Source organism: Magallana gigas, chromosome 2 (assembly GCF_963853765.1).
Source record: "Magallana gigas chromosome 2, xbMagGiga1.1, whole genome shotgun sequence".
NCBI lineage: Eukaryota > Metazoa > Mollusca > Bivalvia > Ostreida > Ostreidae > Magallana > Magallana gigas.
This window is the reverse complement of record NC_088854.1, coordinates 49,901,996-49,913,514: the sequence shown is the minus strand read 5'-3', so window position 1 is coordinate 49,913,514 and position 11,519 is coordinate 49,901,996. Positions and strand designations below refer to the sequence as shown.

Here is an 11,519-nt window from a genome sequence, read left to right as displayed (position 1 = left end):
TCCTCTACCTGATCCTCCCCCGATTTCTCTTTCATAGATTCCATTTTCCTCTCAATGTCTCTTAATCTTGTTTCCATATTCTTGTCACCTAAATATAACAAACAATTATTTATTATTGCTATTTTTATTTTTTGTTTTTTTTAAATACCCCAATGCAAAATATACACATCTCTCCTTATATAAATCCAAATAAATTATACTAAAATAGTACCTGAAGCCTGAGAGACACTAGCTGTTGACACAGATGAGTTACATGTAGTAGAAGCAGTGGCAGCTGAACAGGATGAAGCCACAGCTCCACTGTTTTGAACAGATGAAGCCGCCCCCTGGTTTACTTCAGCACTGGAAGTTTGCACTAGAACTTGACCTTTTGGTGCCCCCACCATGTTTGCCTGCTCTATGGCGAAATGCATCAATATAACCAGACTATCAAAATCCTCTTCTCTCCCAGTTAAAAGCAAAATATCCCTCGAACTTTCTCCCGTGAGTCCTTCAAACTCTGCCCTTAACTCATCCAGATTATATCTATAGAAAATATACCTTAATTACCTTACAGGGAAAAGAATACCAAAATTTAAATATATGTAATTAAAATATCAAAATATATGTCATAACTACATCAATACCTGGTTAATGCATGTCCTTTTTTTAGTCTGTTAAGGTCACATTCCTCTATCCTCTCTACTTGTGCTTTAAATTTTAATATTACAGGCACCAAAGACTTTCCCACTAATGAATGTTTTGGTTTTAGCACACTCATCCTATAATCAAAAAGATATATATAAATCAGAATTCTTAATTATCAACAGGGAACATAATATTACAACAAAGTGTATTAATATCAGCTATTTAACACTTAAATATATCGTGTACCTAATATGTAAGCCACCCTATGCCAAGACCCCGACAATCTAAACCCAGCTCTGAGCTCTCGCAACGCACGTGCAACCCGCTCGGACAGCTCGATCTCAAGCCTCTGGCAAAATTACAAAATTTAACAGACCAAGTACTCCACTCATCCCGCATATAAATACTTTTTAACATTATATACAAAATCACTAAATACTCCCCAACACTTAACCAATGTTCACTATAGCTATCAATAATAATAGCGTTACCCATGCATGCCTCATGCACAACTCCATTTTCCCGAGGTTACTTACATTAAAACAACTCATGCAATCCTATAGGCTAAACCTATTCCATTGCCACAATTCCCATCACTTAGATTTTCCCTCGGCCACTACCGTTAAATTCTGAAAGCGTGCAATCCTATAGGCCGAATCTATTCCATTGCCACAAATTTAACTTTTTACTTATCATGACCACTGCCGTAAAACGTACATAAAATGTGCAATCCTATAGGCTTTACCTATTCCATTGCCATCATGAATAAATTAAAACTCACCTTCTACATGGGCCAAATGCTCCTAACCTTGGACAAAACAGAAAATCAGCGGTAACGACCACTCACTTCTGCAGCCAAACCACGAATGTGACAAGTTCTACTGATCTCGTCACTTCTCGCGAGATCTCGCTTAAGATAACATAAGTAAGCTGAGTGAAATATCGACAGTTATCAAATAATTAAATAAACTCAATGAGTCTTTGATGTCCTAGACATGAAAAACAGATAATTGCAAAATGTTGTTTTAAGGGATTAGCAGTTCTTGAGACATTACACTCTGTCACTTTAAAATCACACATAGAGTCCGAAGAGTGCCAATCACAAATTAGATAAGTAACTTTGTAAGATATAAACTGTGAGAAAATATTATATAACAAATGTTGAGTTTTAAAAGTAAAGTCCAAAATAAAGTTATAATTAAACAGTGAATTTTGCACGGTGATATATTCCTAGTCAGATCCTGAACGACTACAACATTTTAAATAGCGAGTTTCCATAGATTCAGAATTTACAGATGATGAAGACGATTTAATGTAGATTCTTTTCAACCGCAGTGAAGACGGAGGAAGGTCAGCTTCACTTCATGTCAGCGTCCAGTGTGCGGAAGGTGCGGAAACGTGCATCCCAACGTTTTGTTGAAAAATAAATCATGCGCGCATCTCGAGCGGGGTAAAGGGGGGGGGGGGTCGACCCCCCCCCCCCCCTCCCCCGTGGAAAATGAAAATCTATTAAATTTACAAAGTAACATTTTCACAATAATGCCTCGAACCCTTTCCCCTGGTAAACACATATATTCTTTGGACCCCCCCCCCCCTGGAAAAATGTTCTGGATCCGCGCGTGTATATAAGTTATTACGCAATGGTTTTCACTGTAGGACTTCTAGGACTGTGAGAAAATATAATTATGTAAGGTGGTATGGGTTACATGTAAATATTAATGTAGATTAAAGTATATTATAATCAGAAGGATTTCGCCATTATTATAAACGCTGAAATACATGTGTTAAACATAATAAGCGCTTCCAAGCTAATTTCATAAATGACGAACGATATCTATTTAAATATGTCTACCCTATATACTGTAAAATCAACTAGTAATAGCTTTTTAAAAAGGTTGCCTGACTGAATAAAATTGTTCATTGTAAGCATACATCAATTAGTTGATCATTTTTATCTTATAGGAAATTAATTTCAATTTAACTGCTGATCGTAAATTCATAAACGGAAAGTGCAGATTTAAAAAGAAATTTCAGTGTTGTCTTCGATCAAGTGCATTTACATGTATATCATTTGAAACTAAAATATTCCATTAAATGAAAATTATTTTACGAATGTACATGTTTCAAATAATTACATGTAAAGATAAAACAGTCATTTTTTAAATTGTATTTGTCATATTAAGATGCAAATTCGAAGGAGGGAAGAAGAAAGAATTATTCAAGCATGTAGCATTGTTTTGAAAGTGTGTGGGGGCAGCTTCTTCTAAAATATTTTGACAAGCAACTAAAAAGAGGATAAATTCTCAAAACCATGAAAGAAAATCCTAATATTAACTTCAATTCAATTTTATTAAAATTCCCTATTTTCAGTTTCATTTATTACATGCTGCGGCAAAATTGAAAGGGGGCAAATCTATGATATTCCATTTTCTAATATGTAAAATTAAGTGTCTGCCCCCCTCCCCCTCCCCATCCTGATTCTACGTGCCTGTGATGTGTTCACACGGAGCGTTTTTATCTGGAAACTTTACTGGTACTGTACCAGTTATCGGCTAAGACCAGTTATCGGCTAAACATAGAGTTCGGTTTAATAGCACGCGACTTTCCGAAATGTTTTAATTTAGTCGTCTGTAAGAAAATTTAGTTTGCTTGAAAACTTTCTTGAATATGTTTTAAACATGAGCTTAAACGATCATTGTTTACCGCTGATTTACATCTTTGCACTTTTAGCAGTGGGGGATGTGACGTAATAAGTTAAAAATAGAATATTACCTCGTTGTAATACGTTATTATATCCCTTCTTTTATTTGACATATAATATCAATACATATAACATGTATAAACAAAAGGAATTCTCTTCTATTCTCTTCTTTCCGAGAGATTCATAGCGCAGTTGAACGCCTGGTTGCACAATTATGTATTACATAGTCAACGATATTGTGTAATTGTGTAAATGATAACAAACGCATAATTTTATGAGGTTTGTTTATGTGTCATAACCCCTACGACCTTTAGTCTGACCCCACAGGGGGCATAATTCAAATCACATTTTGCAGAGTATAAAATCAACATGTACAGGAATTTTACTACGTTATTATCACGAAGCCGATAACTGGTACATCGCTGTAGAGGTCTCACCTGTGTGGACGTACATTTTGTCTCGCCGTGTTACTCAATCGCGATGAAATTATCAAATTTTACGCACCTTTTTGAAGCCAGGAGAATACTAACATCAAATAAATTGGTCAATGCATTATTTACGAACAGAAAATGAACATAAGATAAGAAAAAAATGCATAAAATCTAAAGACCACGAAAGGAATACTACATGTCGGCCACGAGGTTCAGGTGTGCAATCGGGTGTAACGAAATCGAAGGGTTTATATACCAGGTACCCATGTGACGGTGCCTATTTACGAGCGGTGTTCAGCTTTAATCGCCGCGAAAGAAACTTTGAATGACACATATTATGGCGCGAAGTCCCGTTTTACCATTCAAGCAACGGCTGACGGTTTGAACATAGGCGTCGGAAGCAAATTAAAAGTGTGGGGGGGGGGGGGGGCTAGACTAATCCTCGGAAATATTGAGAAAAAAGTAATTCCCTAAATCATGGAAATCCTAATCCGTGGGGGGGGGGGGGGGGGGGAAGGGGGGGGGGGGGAGTGTACCTATACTTCCAGAAAAAAATTACTTACCCAAGTTTTCTTTTTTCCAAAATCATGAAATTCCTAATCCGTTTGGGGGGGGGGGGGGGGGGGGGCTAGTATGCTTCTGAAACTAACTTCTTAATCTTTCAAGGTAAATTAAGGAACAATAATCTTTCCTGCGAGAAAAAGTGGGGGGCTGAACCCTCTATCATGCTATGTTTCTAATGGTTAGATATAACTTAGCAAAAAAAATGGGGGGGCTAAGCCCCCCCCCTAGCCCCCCGGTTCCGACGCCTATGTTGAATGAACTCATCCATTGGCATAGGGAGGGTCTCAAATGAATTTTTGATATTTGTTTTGTATTAACTACGTATATTGTACTTTGGATCTAATGTTTTAGAAGAAATCTATCGAGTTAACATAAACACTTGACTAGTACTTGTTTAAATGTACATTTAGTAAGACAGGCGAATTATGTACCCCTTTCAAGATGAATGAAATCGCCCAATGATCGAAAATCGGGTGACACCCCGCTATACAGCGATTTAGTTCCTCCAGTACATATTCCAGCTTTATGAATATATATTTTTTAAAATCAAAACTGATGATTCTTTGGTAATGATGATAATCCACCTCCAATTATTACTTACATTGTACCGTGATATACACATGTAACAACTTGTTGCGATGACCCCCCCCTTTCCGCCGTACACATATCGCTTATCTATTTTTAAATCAGGATTACGCACGTGCATGGTGAACAACCCTTTGACTTAAAAACTCTTGTTCATTGTTGCTTATTACATCCAATATAGCATTTTCATCAATTATGTTTTAGCTTGGGAGTATAGAGGGTAAGACATATGACTGCCGTCACGAGAAAAGGGCCCTTATCTTTTGACGCTACAATGTTCCCTTTTACTACCCGCGCATTGTACAACGGGAAGCGAGCCAAATATCATCCGGTGAATACTTGTTCAGACAATAATTATCAAATCAATGAACCACTTGATCACTAATATCTCTATACATACAAACTCTCTCTCTCTCTTTCTCTCTCTCTCATTCTCTGTCTCATTCTCTCTCTCTCTCATGTTACAATGGTTTCGTGTTTTTGACCATATAAACTAAACCTCAAATGACTGTAAGCGTTAGACATTATTTCTTATCTTTCTTAAAAAGCCTGGCACATAAAATGATAATATCCCTGTGAATTATACAAAGAGAAAGTATATATGACGAAAGGAGAAAAGCTGCAAATAATAATCAAAGTACTGAAGTACTGACAGCCGGGCTCTTTTGGTGTGTCTTTATGCATATTGTATAGTAAAGACTAAAAGCGTCAGAGAACGACCAAATTTTGGAAGCGGCTATAAACAAAAATATGTTTGTCTAATAGAAAAAAGTTCAACAGTTGCTGCCTTGAATTTTGCAACAAGTGTTATTTATTCAATCCCCATTTCTTAAATGCGCAGCAAAGTAGTTCTTGGAAATTCATGCGCATTGTCTTGTTTTTAAAGCACGTTATTAATAAGATTACTAAAAAAGATTCTCTCGAAATTAAAAAAATGAAACAAACTGCAAACACATTTGACAAAACATGGCTGTTTGTGTAACTATTTGGTATAGCGTAATCTTGACGCTGTTTGGTTTTTTGCTTACTTTTGAAGTTGTGCTATTTATAGTAACATTGGCGATTTGCCTGCCTACAGCCTGGACTCTGCTTTTAGCAAAGCCCGGCTAAAATCCGGCTTCTATAACAATTAAAATTGACCGTTTAACGGATCGATGTAGTATGCAGTGCATGCAGAATTAAATGCCACAAAATTTAATTTCCGTAATGTTAAAACTACTCCGTTCGTCGCTCTATCGTTATCGTCTACCTCCACTAGTCTCTCCAACTGCTTTATTTGCAGAAAACCAGGCCGAATCTGATTGTAGTGGCACCACCAGTTAAATCTTTGTATTCTTGAGGCAAGAAATTCCTACGACTGTAGATGCTCTGCAAAGCATTTGCTAGAATGTAAATACACCCTGAAGCCCCTGAGTGACTCCTTATTCATTCCGGTATTACCAACATGAACAAAATTTCAAATACTAAAATTATTTTGAGCTTTAAAAATCGAATCGACAATAATTGATTTATTCATTTTGGTTTTTATAAATAAAAAAATTATCGACACATATCCACCGCTCTCTAATTTTACATGAAACGTTGAAGAATTGCAATATCGTTAACAGGTTTAAAATTCAAAATATAGTCATAAATCTTAAACATCCTAACGATTTAGGATGTCACCAACTACCGATATGTGAAATAAGATTAATCAAATCTAGATTTATTAGTCCCCTACCGCTTTCACCGGAGGGGACTATAGCTTTCCTCTGCGTCCGTCAGTCCGTCTGTCCGTCCGTCTGTCTGTCCCACTTCAGTTTTCCACACTTTTTTCTTTATGCATTTGAGGAATAATATGAAACTTGCTTAACAGCTTCAAAATGTCAAACTACAGATAAGATTTACTTTTTCGTAGCGTCTGATTGACATATTTTCGAGAAAATTATTTTTTTATATTCCATTTTTTTAATGTTCGGGTTCGTTATCGGGTTCGGTGTGTATTGAATAAACCGAACCCGAACATTAAAAAAAAACCGGACTGACGGACGCAGAGGAAAGCTATAGTCCCCTCCAGTGAAACCGGTAGGGGACTAATAATACATAATAGATGTAAATATACAACTAGTAGACTAATTGCTAATGGAACAATTAGAGACCTTTCCACCTTTCAAAATGGTTTAATTTTAATAATTAAAGAGTAAATATAAAAATATCAATTTCCAACTCAATATAAAAAGGAAACAAAAGTCGGCCAAGACGGATATCGAACTTGCGACCACTAGCTTTGCATTCCAGTCACTAACCACTCTTAAAGGTTCGTGTTTCAAATTTTTTGGGCTGTCAATTAAATGGATGTGATGCGATGCAAAACAATACACACCCGTATGGTTTAGATCCGCCGTGATTACATTCCGGAAAATATTTTAAAAAAGAATTGAGAAGCATTATGAATACATATGCGCTTAGTGAATACATATGCGCTTAGCGATTGGTTCAGATGCTTATCAATTTGTTAATAAAATCAGTGCTGTTTGTAAACAATGGTGCCGGATAGCGTTGACTAAGAAATCAACAGCCCAGGTCAAACTCTAGTCGCGACTAATTACATAGAAAATCGGGGTCTGGAAAGGAAGAGTTACCTTTCGTGGATCTTCATCAAATATCGTCACAGACTGCTGATAAAAATGTTAACACAAATTATCAGTGAAATTTGAGCATGAATTTATGAGATAGAAATATCGAAGCGTTGAAATTTCGTTTCTCTAAATGATAGCGTGATGCCGCTGGAGATGGATTACTTTCTTCAATATGGTGCCTTTCGTTTTAAATTTGGCAAACACTTAGATTTAAGTGTGAGGAACGATCCCATGAATTTTCGCCTAGTTCTACAGAGTTTTACTGGAGCTAAGATTTTTATTCGGAGGCGTAGTCTAAAACGCGGTCTGAAGTAAAATCGCAGACAAGGTTTCAAACTTTTGAAAAATTCTGACAATCGGTTATAACACTTTGTTAGGTTATTTTAAATAGAAATATACAATTTCCAGGCCAAATATCGAGGGTCATTCTCATATTAAAAACCAATTCTTGTACAAAAGAAGGGATAAATTGGGGTGGGGGGGGGGCTAATTGTACATATAACTGAATTTGATATATATGTTGCATATACTTATAATACACCAGTTCTTAGAGGTCAAAGGTCAAGGTCAAACCTAGAAATAGGGAGAAAGGGGGTCGAAAGAGCTAATTGTACATATAAATGAATCTGATATATATCTTGCAGATACTTATAACACATCAGTTCTAAGAGGTCAAGATCAAACGACCAAGGTCAAGGTCTAAGGGCACACATAAAAAAGGGGGGAGAGTTTATTTCGAATGTGTTCGTGAAATCAATGAAATTCAAAAGATAATTACTGCTAGAAGCGAGAGTCCGAGAAGCTCAGACGTTAAATCTTGGAAAAGAACCCAGGCGACCCGGGATCAAGCCCCGAGTGCCCAATTTTATTTCCCTATTTTTTTGTGTAGATTAACAATTTCATCCTAAAAATCGTCTTATCTACTCAAAAAACGGCCGGAAGACCCACTCGTTGCTCGCAACGAGATCGAATCTAGTTATTATTAGGGTCTTCCGTCTTCAGCGGAAGACCCTTCTATTATTCTATTGTTTCTTTTTCACTTTTCTTATTGTTATTATTATTAGGGTCTTCCGTCTTCAGCGGAAGACCCTTCTATTATTCTATTGTTTCTTTTTCACTTTTCTTATTATTAGGGTCTTCCGTCTTCAGCGGAAGACCCTTCTATTATTCTTCGGTTTCTTTTTCAATTCTATTATTATTAAGGTCTTCCGTTTCCAACGGAAGACCTTATTGTTATTGCTTTGTTTCTTTTTCCCTATTCTTATTAAGGTCTTCCGTTTCCAACGGAAGACCTTCTTGTTATTCTTCGGTTTCTTTTTCCCTATTCTTATTATTATTATTTTTTCCCCTTTTTTTGTGCACGCGATTTCTCAGAAACGGCTCGGCCGATCTCAATCAAATTTTAGGATGTGATAGATAGTGGTCTGAACTTGATTGGAAATTTTTTGTATTGATGACATCACATCCGTTTTTGAGATATTGAGATTTTTCTCATTTTTATATGGGTATTTTGTCTTCTGTTGTTCTCCTAAACTATAAGAGATATTAAGCTCAAATTTTACGGTAGGTAAAGGAAAGATTGAAGTTTTGCATGATTGTTGATTTGTATGTTTAGCACTACTGGCGCCAAAGCTCGCTATGGCTCGAAAATTGACATTAAAAAAGCGTCGTGAATTTTTGTGTTTTTCTCTCTTTATCTCTTTTCTGGAAAATATTTTGTTAAAACATGTAATGTAAAAAAGGTTTATATTTACGAGACCTTTCTGCTGATATCAAGAAAAAGGGGCTGGCCCCTATTATTAGGGACCTAAAGGGCTCTAAACTCTTTTACCCATAACTCTTTACCGAGGGATATTTTGTAATAAATTATATAAGCAAATATGTTTATCTTACAGATATGAAGCCAGGCAGTAAAACGATTTTCTCATATGTTACGTAATTAGGGATTTTTAGGGGTCAGAAGTCCAAAACTTTGACCACCTATATCTCAAAACGGAAAAATATTTTGAAATGCAGTATAAAAGAGAAGATGCTCAAAATGATGTACTTAACACCATGCAACCTAAAAAATTTGGTTCAGCGGCCCCAATAAGGAGATACAGTGCTGCTATCGTGAAAGTTGACAAAACTATCCTATCCTATCCTGTATCCTGTATCCTGCATCCTATCCTGCAAAGAAGCTCTATCCTATCCTATCCTATCTCATACCTTCAAATTATAGGAATGCAAGTTAAATGAAACGAAATTTAAGAATTAAATGATTTTATCAATTAATGTAATACTCAAAATGAATAATAAAATCTTAAAACCGAATACTCTTCAAGCGGGATAACTTACTTACCTGTGTAACGGTACAATTAAATCGTACGCGGGGTGGACACAATAACGTAAACAAACAGGTAAGCGATTCGATTTTTGATTTCATTATATTTATGCATAAAAAACTTATAAGTAACTTCGATGCACTGATTTAGGAACTGTTTAGTCAAATATTTATATCAAATTATTTTCTTATCACGTATAACTGAGCGTAATTATCATTATTCGAGCGATTCGTTCGGCGATAAATGTAAACACGATCTGGAAATGAATAATTCCTTTAGGAAGTTTATAAAGTTTATTGTTCAACCACTCGGAGTTAATTTTAAAGTATAACTTCTTAAGCATTTATAGCTAGCTAACATTTATTAATTCGATATGTTCAGGTTAATATCGGACAGAAATATGCGTCCCTGTTATTGGGCATCAAAGAAATTATATGACACGTGAAACAATGTCTGTTTCTTGTATACATGTTTATCTTTTAAAATGCCGAATTGGTCGTTTATAAATTCAAGCTTTTATTACTTTGCAGACTTTAAATGAAGTAAATCTATTTCTGACGTTGTCAAATGTTGCATCGAATTCTCGCAGTAACTCCGTACTTGCGTACGAATTGACAAAGATGTAGCGCCGACAGTTAAGCGCGCATCAATGTTATGCACCGCGTTCTTGATATAATAAATATTCTTAAATGGTTTAACTTGTAAAACATATTAAATTGACATTGAAAATACATTGTTAAGCCAATTTTCGTTTCGCAAAATAACTCTGAAATTTATACTCGAATCTGATTGGCTACAGGATGCAGGATAGGATAGGATAGGATAGGATAGAACTTAACTTTTATATTTCTATCATGTATCGTGCATCCTGCATCCTATCCTATCCTATCCTTGTCAACTTTCAGGATAGCAGCACTGTAAGGGACCGGCCCCTAAAACATTCTTTCTCATATATCTCAAGAATGGTAACGAATTTCTGAACACTTGTTGAACAAAATGTCTTTATAATTAATTAACCTTTCATTTGATACCAAGAAAAAGGGGCTGGCCCCTAATATTAGGGACCTAGAGGGCTCTAAAGTCTTTTTAACCATAGTTCTTTACTGAGGGATATTTTGTAATAAATTATAGAAGCAAATATGTTTATCTTACAGTTATGAAGCCAAGCAGTATAACGATTTTCTCATATGTTACGTAATTAGGGATTTTTAGGGGTCAGAAGTCCAAAACTTTGACCACCTATATCTCAAAACGGAAAAATATTTTGAAATGCAGTATAAAAGAAAAGATGCTCAAAATGATGTCCTTAACAACATGCAGCCTAAAAAATATGGTCCAGCGGCCCCAATAAAGAGATAAGGGACCGGCCCCTAAAATATTCTTTCTGAGATATCTCAAGAATGGTAACGGATTTCTGAACACTTGTTGAACAAAATGTCTTTATAATCAAATGACCTTTCATTTGATACCATGAAAAAGGGGCTAGCCCCTAATATTAGGGACCTAGAGGGCTCTAAAGTCTTTTTCCTATAGTTCTTTACCGAGGGGTATTTTGTAATAGATTATAGAAGCAAATATGTTTATCTAACAGTTGTGTATTCTAACATTATAATGATTTTTCTCATGTGTTACGTAATTAAGGATTTTTAGGGGTCAAAAGTCCAAAAAT

At 35.8% G+C, this 11,519-nt stretch overlaps 1 long non-coding RNA gene across 1 annotated transcript; it reads right to left on the bottom strand.

Moving 5' to 3' along the window:
* Positions 1–269: 269 nt before the first annotated feature.
* Positions 270–1,546, bottom strand: LOC117690969 (uncharacterized). Its single transcript, XR_004602801.2, has 3 exons — positions 1,409–1,546; positions 627–761; positions 270–525 (listed from the first exon to the last, which is right to left on the bottom strand). It is a non-coding gene; the product is annotated as an uncharacterized lncRNA (long non-coding RNA).
* Positions 1,547–11,519: the final 9,973 nt, after the last annotated feature.